The sequence below is a fragment of the Hemiscyllium ocellatum genome, unplaced genomic scaffold (genome assembly GCF_020745735.1).
Source record: "Hemiscyllium ocellatum isolate sHemOce1 unplaced genomic scaffold, sHemOce1.pat.X.cur. scaffold_1311_pat_ctg1, whole genome shotgun sequence".
Lineage (NCBI taxonomy): Eukaryota > Metazoa > Chordata > Chondrichthyes > Orectolobiformes > Hemiscylliidae > Hemiscyllium > Hemiscyllium ocellatum.
Window position 1 is genome coordinate 28849 of NW_026867735.1, and position 16233 is coordinate 45081.

Genomic DNA, 16233 nt, shown 5'->3' on the forward strand with positions numbered 1-16233 from the left:
GCAATGTGAACGGAGATGTCGAATCGAGCTGCTGGTGGTGATGAGGCGCGCTTGCAGCGTGACATGTTTACACGGGGAGATCAGCTCCCTCCCCATTCTCCACAGAGTCGGATACAAGTAGAGAGGATATTGAAAGTGGACGATAAAGAAAGGGTGCACGGACGTAATTCGCTTTTCGCAACTTTTCGGATTGATGCGGAATGCCGAGGAGCGAATCCTGTACGTGAGGGAAACGATGATTGGCATTTATGGGCAAGCTACACCAACACAAGGGGAGGCAATGAATAGGATCTTTCCGTCAAGGCCAACATTTCTCGCCCATGCCGAGATCAGCCTGGTGGTGAGCTGCTCTCTCGAACCGCTGCAGTCCAAGTGCTGTCGGTAGCCCCGCGATGCTGTTTGGGCGGGGATTCCCGATTTTGACCCGGTAACACCGGAGGAACAAAGACATATTTGCAATTCAGGACAGCGAGTGTCTCGGGGGGGGGGGGGGAGAACTTGCGAATGGTGGTGTTCCCGTGGATCTGCTGCCGTCATCCTTCGAGGCTGCGTTGGCCATGGGTTTGCAAGGTGCTGCCTGAGGAATTCTGGTGAATCTTGTAGATGCCGGGGGAATGAATGACCCTGCCGGGGGAATGAATGACCCTGCCGCCGCCGCTGTCCCCGATCACCGGGAGAAACCTCTCTGCAGTCGACCTGACGTGCGGTGGCTCCGGCCCGTGCCATCTGATTGGTCGTCAGCGCGACCTACGCGGCTACGTAACAGATGGAAGAAAAGCACGGGGAAAGCACAGCGACTGCTGCAGAGTGATCTTCCGGTCTGGTTGGATATCTTGGAAGGAAGGTAGACGGTAAGGGAATAAAGGAACTTTGAATATCATCAAACTGATGGAAAGGATAGTCGGCAAATATGACCTCCACCGTTGGAGTATTAATGTGCTATCGCTTCTCGGCCTTTTGGCTTGGAATATGTGTAGTTTCTGTTCTTATCAGTTTAATCGCTGATATCTCCCGAAGGTGGGAGTGTTTGTATTAAATGGATTTTTGGAGCAGGGAGATGGCTTAAGGGCTTGCTCTGTCCTCTCCATGTATCAGCCTGGTATTGCAGTGTTTCCAGGAATGGTGCACCCAACGCTTACCCAAGTTCAAAAGCAGGTGAATGCAATGTGAATCTCTTGCCTTTGCTAGTTTGCCGTGTTGATGGCAGTCAGTGATTGTTGCATCTATTGTCTTTTCAGTTGCAGGAAACTATCGTCTTTTGTTACGGGTTTTCTGTCTTATGAACCTGCTCTGCAGTTACCTGATGAAGGTGCAGCACGCTGAAAGCCAGGACAGGGGTAACCCCAACGTGCTACAGGGAACATTCTGGAACCAGGGGCCTGCCAGGAAGGTAACTTGCCAATTTAAATGAATGGATTTGCCCTTGTCTGCCGTTTTGGGCTTCTGCGGTCGTTCTTGGAACGTATCCCACCGATGGTACGGCGGTGGCGGGGGGTGGGGTGACTGCTGTAATTTCAAAGAACCCCGTTGGGCTGAAACCTGGTGTTGTGGGATTTTTAACACAGTCAAATCAGGTTGTGGGATCCCATGACTCAGCCAATGTCAAATGGCTATCAGATCAGCCCCCACAGCCCCTTCCCAACCCCCCCGCCTCCCCCCCCACCCCCGAGGCAACAAATTTATCCTAATATTTTCTTGAACAAGAAAGAAATGTCTTTAGTCTGTTTCCTGAATAGAGTGAAACCCCCATCTCTGTTTGTTTCTTCGCAAACTACTGTACGGAAGCGACCTGCTTTAGTAGCTACGTCTGTACGTAAAGATTATTCACGCAGACGATCGCCCAAGGCTGGAACTGGCTTCAGCTCCCTGGTGCCACCAGGCAGCCGTACTAACCACTGATCCACTGTGCCACCCGTACGATTTGGAACGATTTGTCATCATTTGCGGTGCAAGTAGCGAAACAGTTGTCAGTTTGTCAACTGGGTCGGATTATAATGTTGTCAGCGATCTGCAGCAATGTGAACGGAGATGTCGAATCGAGCTGCTGGTGGTGATGAGGCGCGCTTGCAGCGTGACATGTTTACACGGGGAGATCAGCTCCCTCCCCATTCTCCAGAGAGTCGGATACAAGTAGAGAGGATATTGAAAGTGGACGATAAAGAAAGGGTGCACGGACGTAATTCGCTTTTCGCAACTTTTCGGATTGATGCGGAATGCCGAGGAGCGAATCCTGTACGTGAGGGAAACGATGATTGGCATTTATGGGCAAGCTACACCAACACAAGGGGAGGCAATGAATAGGATCTTTCCGTCAAGGCCAACATTTCTCGCCCATGCCGAGATCAGCCTGGTGGTGAGCTGCTCTCTCGAACCGCTGCAGTCCAAGTGCTGTCGGTAGCCCCGCGATGCTGTTTGGGCGGGGATTCCCGATTTTGACCCGGTAACACCGGAGGAACAAGGACATATTTGCAATTCAGGACAGCGAGTGCCTCGGGGGGGGGGAGAACTTGCGAATGGTGGTGTTCCCGTGGATCTGCTGCCGTCATCCTTCGAGGCTGCGTTGGCCATGGGTTTGCAAGGTGCTGCCTGAGGAATTCTGGTGAATCTTGTAGATGCCGGGGGAATGAATGACCCTGCCGCCGCCGCTGTCCCCGATCACCGGGAGAAACCTCTCTGCAGTCGACCTGACGTGCGGTGGCTCCGGCCCGTGCCATCTGATTGGTCGTCAGCGCGACCTACGCGGCTACGTAACAGATGGACAGAAAAGCACGGGGAAAGCACAGCGACTGCTGCAGTGTGATCTTCCGGTCTGTTTGGATATCTTGGAAGGAAGGTAGACGGTAAGGGAATAAAGGAACTTTGAATATCATCAAACTGATGGAAAGGATAGTCGGCAAATATGACCTCCACCGTTGGAGTATTAATGTGCTATCGCTTCTCGGCCTTTTGGCTTGGAATATGTGTAGTTTCTGTTCTTATCAGTTTAATCGCTGATATCTCCCGAAGGTGGGAGTGTTTGTATTAAATGGATTTTTGGAGCAGGGAGATGGCTTAAGGGCTTGCTCTGTCCTCTCCATGTATCAGCCTGGTATTGCAGTGTTTCCAGGAATGGTGCACCCAACGCTTACCCAAGTTCAAAAGCAGGTGAATGCAATGTGAATCTCTTGCCTTTGCTAGTTTGCCGTGTTGATGGCAGTCAGTGATTGTTGCATCTATTGTCTTTTCAGTTGCAGGAAACTATCGTCTTTTGTTACGGGTTTTCTGTCTTATGAACCTGCTCTGCAGTTACCTGATGAAGGTGCAGCACGCTGAAAGCCAGGACAGGGGTAACCCCAACGTGCTACAGGGAACATTCTGGAACCAGGGGCCTGCCAGGAAGGTAACTTGCCAATTTGAATGAATGGATTTGCCCTTGTCTGCCGTTTTGGGCTTCTGCGGTCGTTCTTGGAACGTATCCCACCGATGGTACGGCGGTGGCGGGGGGTGGGGTGACTGCTGTAATTTCAAAGAACCCCGTTGGGCTGAAACCTGGTGTTGTGGGATTTTTAACACAGTCAAATCAGGTTGTGGGATCCCATGACTCAGCCAATGTCAAATGGCTATCAGATCAGCCCCCACAGCCCCTTCCCAACCCCCCCGCCTCCCCCCCCACCCCCGAGGCAACAAATTTATCCTAATATTTTCTTGAACAAGAAAGAAATGTCTTTAGTCTGTTTCCTGAATAGAGTGAAACCCCCATCTCTGTTTGTTTCTTCGCAAACTACTGTACGGAAGCGACCTGCTTTAGTAGCTACGTCTGTACGTAAAGATTATTCACGCAGACGATCGCCCAAGGCTGGAACTGGCTTCAGCTCCCTGGTGCCACCAGGCAGCCGTACTAACCACTGATCCACTGTGCCACCCGTACGATTTGGAACGATTTGTCATCATTTGCGGTGCAAGTAGCGAAACAGTTGTCAGTTTGTCAACTGGGTCGGATTATAATGTTGTCAGCGATCTGCAGCAATGTGAACGGAGATGTCGAATCGAGCTGCTGGTGGTGATGAGGCGCGCTTGCAGCGTGACATGTTTACACGGGGAGATCAGCTCCCTCCCCATTCTCCAGAGAGTCGGATACAAGTAGAGAGGATATTGAAAGTGGACGATAAAGAAAGGGTGCACGGACGTAATTCGCTTTTCGCAACTTTTCGGATTGATGCGGAATGCCGAGGAGCGAATCCTGTACGTGAGGGAAACGATGATTGGCATTTATGGGCAAGCTACACCAACACAAGGGGAGGCAATGAATAGGATCTTTCCGTCAAGGCCAACATTTCTCGCCCATGCCGAGATCAGCCTGGTGGTGAGCTGCTCTCTCGAACCGCTGCAGTCCAAGTGCTGTCGGTAGCCCCGCGATGCTGTTTGGGCGGGGATTCCCGATTTTGACCCGGTAACACCGGAGGAACAAAGACATATTTGCAATTCAGGACAGCGAGTGCCTCGGGGGGGGGAGAGAACTTGCGAATGGTGGTGTTCCCGTGGATCTGCTGCCGTCATCCTTCGAGGCTGCGTTGGCCATGGGTTTGCAAGGTGCTGCCTGAGGAATTCTGGTGAATCTTGTAGATGCCGGGGGAATGAATGACCCTGCCGCCGCCGCTGTCCCCGATCACCGGGAGAAACCTCTCTGCAGTCGACCTGACGTGCGGTGGCTCCGGCCCGTGCCATCTGATTGGTCGTCAGCGCGACCTACGCGGCTACGTAACAGATGGACAGAAAAGCACGGGGAAAGCACAGCGACTGCTGCAGAGTGATCTTCCGGTCTGGTTGGATATCTTGGAAGGAAGGTAGACGGTAAGGGAATAAAGGAACTTTGAATATCATCAAACTGATGGAAAGGATAGTCGGCAAATATGACCTCCACCGTTGGAGTATTAATGTGCTATCGCTTCTCGGCCTTTTGGCTTGGAATATGTGTAGTTTCTGTTCTTATCAGTTTAATCGCTGATATCTCCCGAAGGTGGGAGTGTTTGTATTAAATGGATTTTTGGAGCAGGGAGATGGCTTAAGGGCTTGCTCTGTCCTCTCCATGTATCAGCCTGGTATTGCAGTGTTTCCAGGAATGGTGCACCCAACGCTTACCCAAGTTCAAAAGCAGGTGAATGCAATGTGAATCTCTTGCCTTTGCTAGTTTGCCGTGTTGATGGCAGTCAGTGATTGTTGCATCTATTGTCTTTTCAGTTGCAGGAAACTATCGTCTTTTGTTACGGGTTTTCTGTCTTATGAACCTGCTCTGCAGTTACCTGATGAAGGTGCAGCACGCTGAAAGCCAGGACAGGGGTAACCCCAACGTGCTACAGGGAACATTCTGGAACCAGGGGCCTGCCAGGAAGGTAACTTGCCAATTTGAATGAATGGATTTGCCCTTGTCTGCCGTTTTGGGCTTCTGCGGTCGTTCTTGGAACGTATCCCACCGATGGTACGGCGGTGGCGGGGGGTGGGGTGACTGCTGTAATTTCAAAGAACCCCGTTGGGCTGAAACCTGGTGTTGTGGGATTTTTAACACAGTCAAATCAGGTTGTGGGATCCCATGACTCAGCCAATGTCAAATGGCTATCAGATCAGCCCCCACAGCCCCTTCCCAACCCCCCCGCCTCCCCCCCCACCCCCGAGGCAACAAATTTATCCTAATATTTTCTTGAACAAGAAAGAAATGTCTTTAGTCTGTTTCCTGAATAGAGTGAAACCCCCATCTCTGTTTGTTTCTTCGCAAACTACTGTACGGAAGCGACCTGCTTTAGTAGCTACGTCTGTACGTAAAGATTATTCACGCAGACGATCGCCCAAGGCTGGAACTGGCTTCAGCTCCCTGGTGCCACCAGGCAGCCGTACTAACCACTGATCCACTGTGCCACCCGTACGATTTGGAACGATTTGTCATCATTTGCGGTGCAAGTAGCGAAACAGTTGTCAGTTTGTCAACTGGGTCGGATTATAATGTTGTCAGCGATCTGCAGCAATGTGAACGGAGATGTCGAATCGAGCTGCTGGTGGTGATGAGGCGCGCTTGCAGCGTGACATGTTTACACGGGGAGATCAGCTCCCTCCCCATTCTCCACAGAGAGTCGGATACAAGTAGAGAGGATATTGAAAGTGGACGATAAAGAAAGGGTGCACGGACGTAATTCGCTTTTCGCAACTTTTCGGATTGATGCGGAATGCCGAGGAGCGAATCCTGTACGTGAGGGAAACGATGATTGGCATTTATGGGCAAGCTACACCAACACAAGGGGAGGCAATGAATAGGATCTTTCCGTCAAGGCCAACATTTCTCGCCCATGCCGAGATCAGCCTGGTGGTGAGCTGCTCTCTCGAACCGCTGCAGTCCAAGTGCTGTCGGTAGCCCCGCGATGCTGTTTGGGCGGGGATTCCCGATTTTGACCCGGTAACACCGGAGGAACAAGGACATATTTGCAATTCAGGACAGCGAGTGCCTCGGCGGGGGGGAGAGAACTTGCGAATGGTGGTGTTCCCGTGGATCTGCTGCCGTCATCCTTCGAGGCTGCGTTGGCCATGGGTTTGCAAGGTGCTGCCTGAGGAATTCTGGTGAATCTTGTAGATGCCGGGGGAATGAATGACCCTGCCGGGGAATGAATGACCGCCGCCGCCGCTGTCCCCGATCACCGGGAGAAACCTCTCTGCAGTCGACCTGACGTGCGGTGGCTCCGGCCCGTGCCATCTGATTGGTCGTCAGCGCGACCTACGCGGCTACGTAACAGATGGAAGAAAAGCACGGGGAAAGCACAGCGACTGCTGCAGAGTGATCTTCCGGTCTGGTTGGATATCTTGGAAGGAAGGTAGACGGTAAGGGAATAAAGGAACTTTGAATATCATCAAACTGATGGAAAGGATAGTCGGCAAATATGACCTCCACCGTTGGAGTATTAATGTGCTATCGCTTCTCGGCCTTTTGGCTTGGAATATGTGTAGTTTCTGTTCTTATCAGTTTAATCGCTGATATCTCCCGAAGGTGGGAGTGTTTGTATTAAATGGATTTTTGGAGCAGGGAGATGGCTTAAGGGCTTGCTCTGTCCTCTCCATGTATCAGCCTGGTATTGCAGTGTTTCCAGGAATGGTGCACCCAACGCTTACCCAAGTTCAAAAGCAGGTGAATGCAATGTGAATCTCTTGCCTTTGCTAGTTTGCCGTGTTGATGGCAGTCAGTGATTGTTGCATCTATTGTCTTTTCAGTTGCAGGAAACTATCGTCTTTTGTTACGGGTTTTCTGTCTTATGAACCTGCTCTGCAGTTACCTGATGAAGGTGCAGCACGCTGAAAGCCAGGACAGGGGTAACCCCAACGTGCTACAGGGAACATTCTGGAACCAGGGGCCTGCCAGGAAGGTAACTTGCCAATTTAAATGAATGGATTTGCCCTTGTCTGCCGTTTTGGGCTTCTGCGGTCGTTCTTGGAACGTATCCCACCGATGGTACGGCGGTGGCGGGGGGTGGGGTGACTGCTGTAATTTCAAAGAACCCCGTTGGGCTGAAACCTGGTGTTGTGGGATTTTTAACACAGTCAAATCAGGTTGTGGGATCCCATGACTCAGCCAATGTCAAATGGCTATCAGATCAGCCCCCACAGCCCCTTCCCAACCCCCCCGCCTCCCCCCCCACCCCCGAGGCAACAAATTTATCCTAATATTTTCTTGAACAAGAAAGAAATGTCTTTAGTCTGTTTCCTGAATAGAGTGAAACCCCCATCTCTGTTTGTTTCTTCGCAAACTACTGTACGGAAGCGACCTGCTTTAGTAGCTACGTCTGTACGTAAAGATTATTCACGCAGACGATCGCCCAAGGCTGGAACTGGCTTCAGCTCCCTGGTGCCACCAGGCAGCCGTACTAACCACTGATCCACTGTGCCACCCGTACGATTTGGAACGATTTGTCATCATTTGCGGTGCAAGTAGCGAAACAGTTGTCAGTTTGTCAACTGGGTCGGATTATAATGTTGTCAGCGATCTGCAGCAATGTGAACGGAGATGTCGAATCGAGCTGCTGGTGGTGATGAGGCGCGCTTGCAGCGTGACATGTTTACACGGGGAGATCAGCTCCCTCCCCATTCTCCACAGAGAGTCGGATACAAGTAGAGAGGATATTGAAAGTGGACGATAAAGAAAGGGTGCACGGACGTAATTCGCTTTTCGCAACTTTTCGGATTGATGCGGAATGCCGAGGAGCGAATCCTGTACGTGAGGGAAACGATGATTGGCATTTATGGGCAAGCTACACCAACACAAGGGGAGGCAATGAATAGGATCTTTCCGTCAAGGCCAACATTTCTCGCCCATGCCGAGATCAGCCTGGTGGTGAGCTGCTCTCTCGAACCGCTGCAGTCCAAGTGCTGTCGGTAGCCCCGCGATGCTGTTTGGGCGGGGATTCCCGATTTTGACCGGTAACACCGGAGGAACAAGGACATATTTGCAATTCAGGACAGCGAGTGCCTCGGCGGGGGGGAGAACTTGCGAATGGTGGTGTTCCCGTGGATCTGCTGCCGTCATCCTTCGAGGCTGCGTTGGCCATGGGTTTGCAAGGTGCTGCCTGAGGAATTCTGGTGAATCTTGTAGATGCCGGGGGAATGAATGACCCTGCCGGGGGAATGAATGACCCTGCCGCCGCCGCTGTCCCCGATCACCGGGAGAAACCTCTCTGCAGTCGACCTGACGTGCGGTGGCTCCGGCCCGTGCCATCTGATTGGTCGTCAGCGCGACCTACGCGGCTACGTAACAGAAAAACACGGGGAAAGCACAGCGACTGCTGCAGAGTGATCTTCCGGTCTGGTTGGATATCTTGGAAGGAAGGTAGACGGTAAGGGAATAAAGGAACTTTGAATATCATCAAACTGATGGAAAGGATAGTCGGCAAATATGACCTCCACCGTTGGAGTATTAATGTGCTATCGCTTCTCGGCCTTTTGGCTTGGAATATGTGTAGTTTCTGTTCTTATCAGTTTAATCGCTGATATCTCCCGAAGGTGGGAGTGTTTGTATTAAATGGATTTTTGGAGCAGGGAGATGGCTTAAGGGCTTGCTCTGTCCTCTCCATGTATCAGCCTGGTATTGCAGTGTTTCCAGGAATGGTGCACCCAACGCTTACCCAAGTTCAAAAGCAGGTGAATGCAATGTGAATCTCTTGCCTTTGCTAGTTTGCCGTGTTGATGGCAGTCAGTGATTGTTGCATCTATTGTCTTTTCAGTTGCAGGAAACTATCGTCTTTTGTTACGGGTTTTCTGTCTTATGAACCTGCTCTGCAGTTACCTGATGAAGGTGCAGCACGCTGAAAGCCAGGACAGGGGTAACCCCAACGTGCTACAGGGAACATTCTGGAACCAGGGGCCTGCCAGGAAGGTAACTTGCCAATTTGAATGAATGGATTTGCCCTTGTCTGCCGTTTTGGGCTTCTGCGGTCGTTCTTGGAACGTATCCCACCGATGGTACGGCGGTGGCGGGGGTGGGGTGACTGCTGTAATTTCAAAGAACCCCGTTGGGCTGAAACCTGGTGTTGTGGGATTTTTAACACAGTCAAATCAGGTTGTGGGATCCCATGACTCAGCCAATGTCAAATGGCTATCAGATCAGCCCCCACAGCCCCTTCCCAACCCCCCCGCCTCCCCCCCACCCCGAGGCAACAAATTTATCCTAATATTTTCTTGAACAAGAAAGAAATGTCTTTGGTCTGTTTCCTGAATAGAGTGAAACCCCCATCTCTGTTTGTTTCTTCGCAAACTACTGTACGGAAGCGACCTGCTTTAGTAGCTACGTCTGTACGTAAAGATTATTCACGCAGACGATCGCCCAAGGCTGGAACTGGCTTCAGCTCCCTGGTGCCACCAGGCAGCCGTACTAACCACTGATCCACTGTGCCACCCGTACGATTTGGAACGATTTGTCATCATTTGCGGTGCAAGTAGCGAAACAGTTGTCAGTTTGTCAACTGGGTCGGATTATAATGTTGTCAGCGATCTGCAGCAATGTGAACGGAGATGTCGAATCGAGCTGCTGGTGGTGATGAGGCGCGCTTGCAGCGTGACATGTTTACACGGGGAGATCAGCTCCCTCCCCATTCTCCACAGAGAGTCGGATACAAGTAGAGAGGATATTGAAAGTGGACGATAAAGAAAGGGTGCACGGACGTAATTCGCTTTTCGCAACTTTTCGGATTGATGCGGAATGCCGAGGAGCGAATCCTGTACGTGAGGGAAACGATGATTGGCATTTATGGGCAAGCTACACCAACACAAGGGGAGGCAATGAATAGGATCTTTCCGTCAAGGCCAACATTTCTCGCCCATGCCGAGATCAGCCTGGTGGTGAGCTGCTCTCTCGAACCGCTGCAGTCCAAGTGCTGTCGGTAGCCCCGCGATGCTGTTTGGGCGGGGATTCCCGATTTTGACCCGGTAACACCGGAGGAACAAGGACATATTTGCAATTCAGGACAGCGAGTGCCTCGGGGGGGGGGGAGAACTTGCGAATGGTGGTGTTCCCGTGGATCTGCTGCCGTCATCCTTCGAGGCTGCGTTGGCCATGGGTTTGCAAGGTGCTGCCTGAGGAATTCTGGTGAATCTTGTAGATGCCGGGGAATGAATGACCCTGCCGGGGAATGAATGACCCTGCCGCCGCCGCTGTCCCCGATCACCGGGAGAAACCTCTCTGCAGTCGACCTGACGTGCGGTGGCTCCGGCCCGTGCCATCTGATTGGTCGTCAGCGCGACCTACGCGGCTACGTAACAGATGGAAGAAAAGCACGGGGAAAGCACAGCGACTGCTGCAGAGTGATCTTCCGGTCTGGTTGGATATCTTGGAAGGAAGGTAGACGGTAAGGGAATAAAGGAACTTTGAATATCATCAAACTGATGGAAAGGATAGTCGGCAAATATGACCTCCACCGTTGGAGTATTAATGTGCTATCGCTTCTCGGCCTTTTGGCTTGGAATATGTGTAGTTTCTGTTCTTATCAGTTTAATCGCTGATATCTCCCGAAGGTGGGAGTGTTTGTATTAAATGGATTTTTGGAGCAGGGAGATGGCTTAAGGGCTTGCTCTGTCCTCTCCATGTATCAGCCTGGTATTGCAGTGTTTCCAGGAATGGTGCACCCAACGCTTACCCAAGTTCAAAAGCAGGTGAATGCAATGTGAATCTCTTGCCTTTGCTAGTTTGCCGTGTTGATGGCAGTCAGTGATTGTTGCATCTATTGTCTTTTCAGTTGCAGGAAACTATCGTCTTTTGTTACGGGTTTTCTGTCTTATGAACCTGCTCTGCAGTTACCTGATGAAGGTGCAGCACGCTGAAAGCCAGGACAGGGGTAACCCCAACGTGCTACAGGGAACATTCTGGAACCAGGGGCCTGCCAGGAAGGTAACTTGCCAATTTGAATGAATGGATTTGCCCTTGTCTGCCGTTTTGGGCTTCTGCGGTCGTTCTTGGAACGTATCCCACCGATGGTACGGCGGTGGCGGGGGGTGGGGTGACTGCTGTAATTTCAAAGAACCCCGTTGGGCTGAAACCTGGTGTTGTGGGATTTTTAACACAGTCAAATCAGGTTGTGGGATCCCATGACTCAGCCAATGTCAAATGGCTATCAGATCAGCCCCCACAGCCCCTTCCCAACCCCCCCGCCTCCCCCCCACCCCCGAGGCAACAAATTTATCCTAATATTTTCTTGAACAAGAAAGAAATGTCTTTGGTCTGTTTCCTGAATAGAGTGAAACCCCCATCTCTGTTTGTTTCTTCGCAAACTACTGTACGGAAGCGACCTGCTTTAGTAGCTACGTCTGTACGTAAAGATTATTCACGCAGACGATCGCCCAAGGCTGGAACTGGCTTCAGCTCCCTGGTGCCACCAGGCAGCCGTACTAACCACTGATCCACTGTGCCACCCGTACGATTTGGAACGATTTGTCATCATTTGCGGTGCAAGTAGCGAAACAGTTGTCAGTTTGTCAACTGGGTCGGATTATAATGTTGTCAGCGATCTGCAGCAATGTGAACGGAGATGTCGAATCGAGCTGCTGGTGGTGATGAGGCGCGCTTGCAGCGTGACATGTTTACACGGGGAGATCAGCTCCCTCCCCATTCTCCACAGAGAGTCGGATACAAGTAGAGAGGATATTGAAAGTGGACGATAAAGAAAGGGTGCACGGACGTAATTCGCTTTTCGCAACTTTTCGGATTGATGCGGAATGCCGAGGAGCGAATCCTGTACGTGAGGGAAACGATGATTGGCATTTATGGGCAAGCTACACCAACACAAGGGGAGGCAATGAATAGGATCTTTCCGTCAAGGCCAACATTTCTCGCCCATGCCGAGATCAGCCTGGTGGTGAGCTGCTCTCTCGAACCGCTGCAGTCCAAGTGCTGTCGGTAGCCCCGCGATGCTGTTTGGGCGGGGATTCCCGATTTTGACCCGGTAACACCGGAGGAACAAGGACATATTTGCAATTCAGGACAGCGAGTGCCTCGGGGGGGGGGAGAGAACTTGCGAATGGTGGTGTTCCCGTGGATCTGCTGCCGTCATCCTTCGAGGCTGCGTTGGCCATGGGTTTGCAAGGTGCTGCCTGAGGAATTCTGGTGAATCTTGTAGATGCCGGGGGAATGAATGACCCTGCCGGGGGAATGAATGACCCTGCCGCCGCCGCTGTCCCCGATCACCGGGAGAAACCTCTCTGCAGTCGACCTGACGTGCGGTGGCTCCGGCCCGTGCCATCTGATTGGTCGTCAGCGCGACCTACGCGGCTACGTAACAGATGGAAGAAAAGCACGGGGAAAGCACAGCGACTGCTGCAGAGTGATCTTCCGGTCTGGTTGGATATCTTGGAAGGAAGGTAGACGGTAAGGGAATAAAGGAACTTTGAATATCATCAAACTGATGGAAAGGATAGTCGGCAAATATGACCTCCACCGTTGGAGTATTAATGTGCTATCGCTTCTCGGCCTTTTGGCTTGGAATATGTGTAGTTTCTGTTCTTATCAGTTTAATCGCTGATATCTCCCGAAGGTGGGAGTGTTTGTATTAAATGGATTTTTGGAGCAGGGAGATGGCTTAAGGGCTTGCTCTGTCCTCTCCATGTATCAGCCTGGTATTGCAGTGTTTCCAGGAATGGTGCACCCAACGCTTACCCAAGTTCAAAAGCAGGTGAATGCAATGTGAATCTCTTGCCTTTGCTAGTTTGCCGTGTTGATGGCAGTCAGTGATTGTTGCATCTATTGTCTTTTCAGTTGCAGGAAACTATCGTCTTTTGTTACGGGTTTTCTGTCTTATGAACCTGCTCTGCAGTTACCTGATGAAGGTGCAGCACGCTGAAAGCCAGGACAGGGGTAACCCCAACGTGCTACAGGGAACATTCTGGAACCAGGGGCCTGCCAGGAAGGTAACTTGCCAATTTGAATGAATGGATTTGCCCTTGTCTGCCGTTTTGGGCTTCTGCGGTCGTTCTTGGAACGTATCCCACCGATGGTACGGCGGTGGCGGGGGGTGGGGTGACTGCTGTAATTTCAAAGAACCCCGTTGGGCTGAAACCTGGTGTTGTGGGATTTTTAACACAGTCAAATCAGGTTGTGGGATCCCATGACTCAGCCAATGTCAAATGGCTATCAGATCAGCCCCCACAGCCCCTTCCCAACCCCCCCGCCTCCCCCCCCACCCCCGAGGCAACAAATTTATCCTAATATTTTCTTGAACAAGAAAGAAATGTCTTTAGTCTGTTTCCTGAATAGAGTGAAACCCCCATCTCTGTTTGTTTCTTCGCAAACTACTGTACGGAAGCGACCTGCTTTAGTAGCTACGTCTGTACGTAAAGATTATTCACGCAGACGATCGCCCAAGGCTGGAACTGGCTTCAGCTCCCTGGTGCCACCAGGCAGCCGTACTAACCACTGATCCACTGTGCCACCCGTACGATTTGGAACGATTTGTCATCATTTGCGGTGCAAGTAGCGAAACAGTTGTCAGTTTGTCAACTGGGTCGGATTATAATGTTGTCAGCGATCTGCAGCAATGTGAACGGAGATGTCGAATCGAGCTGCTGGTGGTGATGAGGCGCGCTTGCAGCGTGACATGTTTACACGGGGAGATCAGCTCCCTCCCCATTCTCCACAGAGAGTCGGATACAAGTAGAGAGGATATTGAAAGTGGACGATAAAGAAAGGGTGCACGGACGTAATTCGCTTTTCGCAACTTTTCGGATTGATGCGGAATGCCGAGGAGCGAATCCTGTACGTGAGGGAAACGATGATTGGCATTTATGGGCAAGCTACACCAACACAAGGGGAGGCAATGAATAGGATCTTTCCGTCAAGGCCAACATTTCTCGCCCATGCCGAGATCAGCCTGGTGGTGAGCTGCTCTCTCGAACCGCTGCAGTCCAAGTGCTGTCGGTAGCCCCGCGATGCTGTTTGGGCGGGGATTCCCGATTTTGACCCGGTAACACCGGAGGAACAAGGACATATTTGCAATTCAGGACAGCGAGTGCCTCGGGGGGGGGGGGAGAACTTGCGAATGGTGGTGTTCCCGTGGATCTGCTGCCGTCATCCTTCGAGGCTGCGTTGGCCATGGGTTTGCAAGGTGCTGCCTGAGGAATTCTGGTGAATCTTGTAGATGCCGGGGGAATGAATGACCCTGCCGCCCTGCCGCTGTCCCCGATCACCGGGAGAAACCTCTCTGCAGTCGACCTGACGTGCGGTGGCTCCGGCCCGTGCCATCTGATTGGTCGTCAGCGCGACCTACGCGGCTACGTAACAGATGGAGAGAAAAGCACGGGGAAAGCACAGCGACTGCTGCAGAGTGATCTTCCGGTCTGGTTGGATATCTTGGAAGGAAGGTAGACGGTAAGGGAATAAAGGAACTTTGAATATCATCAAACTGATGGAAAGGATAGTCGGCAAATATGACCTCCACCGTTGGAGTATTAATGTGCTATCGCTTCTCGGCCTTTTGGCTTGGAATATGTGTAGTTTCTGTTCTTATCAGTTTAATCGCTGATATCTCCCGAAGGTGGGAGTGTTTGTATTAAATGGATTTTTGGAGCAGGGAGATGGCTTAAGGGCTTGCTCTGTCCTCTCCATGTATCAGCCTGGTATTGCAGTGTTTCCAGGAATGGTGCACCCAACGCTTACCCAAGTTCAAAAGCAGGTGAATGCAATGTGAATCTCTTGCCTTTGCTAGTTTGCCGTGTTGATGGCAGTCAGTGATTGTTGCATCTATTGTCTTTTCAGTTGCAGGAAACTATCGTCTTTTGTTACGGGTTTTCTGTCTTATGAACCTGCTCTGCAGTTACCTGATGAAGGTGCAGCACGCTGAAAGCCAGGACAGGGGTAACCCCAACGTGCTACAGGGAACATTCTGGAACCAGGGGCCTGCCAGGAAGGTAACTTGCCAATTTGAATGAATGGATTTGCCCTTGTCTGCCGTTTTGGGCTTCTGCGGTCGTTCTTGGAACGTATCCCACCGATGGTACGGCGGTGGCGGGGGGTGGGGTGACTGCTGTAATTTCAAAGAACCCCGTTGGGCTGAAACCTGGTGTTGTGGGATTTTTAACACAGTCAAATCAGGTTGTGGGATCCCATGACTCAGCCAATGTCAAATGGCTATCAGATCAGCCCCCACAGCCCCTTCCCAACCCCCCCGCCTCCCCCCACCCCCCGAGGCAACAAATTTATCCTAATATTTTCTTGAACAAGAAAGAAATGTCTTTAGTCTGTTTCCTGAATAGAGTGAAACCCCATCTCTGTTTGTTTCTTCGCAAACTACTGTACGGAAGCGACCTGCTTTAGTAGCTACGTCTGTACGTAAAGATTATTCACGCAGACGATCGCCCAAGGCTGGAACTGGCTTCAGCTCCCTGGTGCCACCAGGCAGCCGTACTAACCACTGATCCACTGTGCCACCCGTACGATTTGGAACGATTTGTCATCATTTGCGGTGCAAGTAGCGAAACAGTTGTCAGTTTGTCAACTGGGTCGGATTATAATGTTGTCAGCGATCTGCAGCAATGTGAACGGAGATGTCGAATCGAGCTGCTGGTGGTGATGAGGCGCGCTTGCAGCGTGACATGTTTACACGGGGAGATCAGCTCCCTCCCCATTCTCCACAGAGAGTCGGATACAAGTAGAGAGGATATTGAAAGTGGACGATAAAGAAAGGGTGCACGGACGTAATTCGCTTTTCGCAACTTTTCGGATTGATGCGGAATGCCGAGGAGCGA

General features: G+C 51.4%; 8 non-coding genes across 8 annotated transcripts; all 8 read left to right on the forward strand.

Annotated features, from left to right (window-relative positions):
* The first annotated feature begins 941 nt into the window (after positions 1-941).
* Positions 942-1133, forward strand: LOC132809593 (U2 spliceosomal RNA). Its single transcript, XR_009642436.1, has one exon. It is a non-coding gene; the product is annotated as a U2 spliceosomal RNA (small nuclear RNA).
* A 1797-nt stretch (positions 1134-2930) lies between these two features.
* LOC132809594 (U2 spliceosomal RNA) lies at positions 2931-3122 on the forward strand. Its single transcript, XR_009642437.1, has one exon. It is a non-coding gene; the product is annotated as a U2 spliceosomal RNA (small nuclear RNA).
* A 1798-nt stretch (positions 3123-4920) lies between these two features.
* LOC132809595 (U2 spliceosomal RNA) lies at positions 4921-5112 on the forward strand. Its single transcript, XR_009642438.1, has one exon. It is a non-coding gene; the product is annotated as a U2 spliceosomal RNA (small nuclear RNA).
* Positions 5113-6930: 1818 nt separating this feature from the next.
* Positions 6931-7122, forward strand: LOC132809596 (U2 spliceosomal RNA). Its single transcript, XR_009642440.1, has one exon. It is a non-coding gene; the product is annotated as a U2 spliceosomal RNA (small nuclear RNA).
* Positions 7123-8933: 1811 nt separating this feature from the next.
* Positions 8934-9125, forward strand: LOC132809597 (U2 spliceosomal RNA). The gene has a single exon (XR_009642441.1). It is a non-coding gene; the product is annotated as a U2 spliceosomal RNA (small nuclear RNA).
* Positions 9126-10940: 1815 nt separating this feature from the next.
* Positions 10941-11132, forward strand: LOC132809598 (U2 spliceosomal RNA). Its single transcript, XR_009642442.1, has one exon. It is a non-coding gene; the product is annotated as a U2 spliceosomal RNA (small nuclear RNA).
* A 1820-nt stretch (positions 11133-12952) lies between these two features.
* Positions 12953-13144, forward strand: LOC132809600 (U2 spliceosomal RNA). Its single transcript, XR_009642444.1, has one exon. It is a non-coding gene; the product is annotated as a U2 spliceosomal RNA (small nuclear RNA).
* Positions 13145-14947: 1803 nt separating this feature from the next.
* On the forward strand, positions 14948-15139 carry LOC132809601 (U2 spliceosomal RNA). The gene has a single exon (XR_009642445.1). It is a non-coding gene; the product is annotated as a U2 spliceosomal RNA (small nuclear RNA).
* Positions 15140-16233: the final 1094 nt, after the last annotated feature.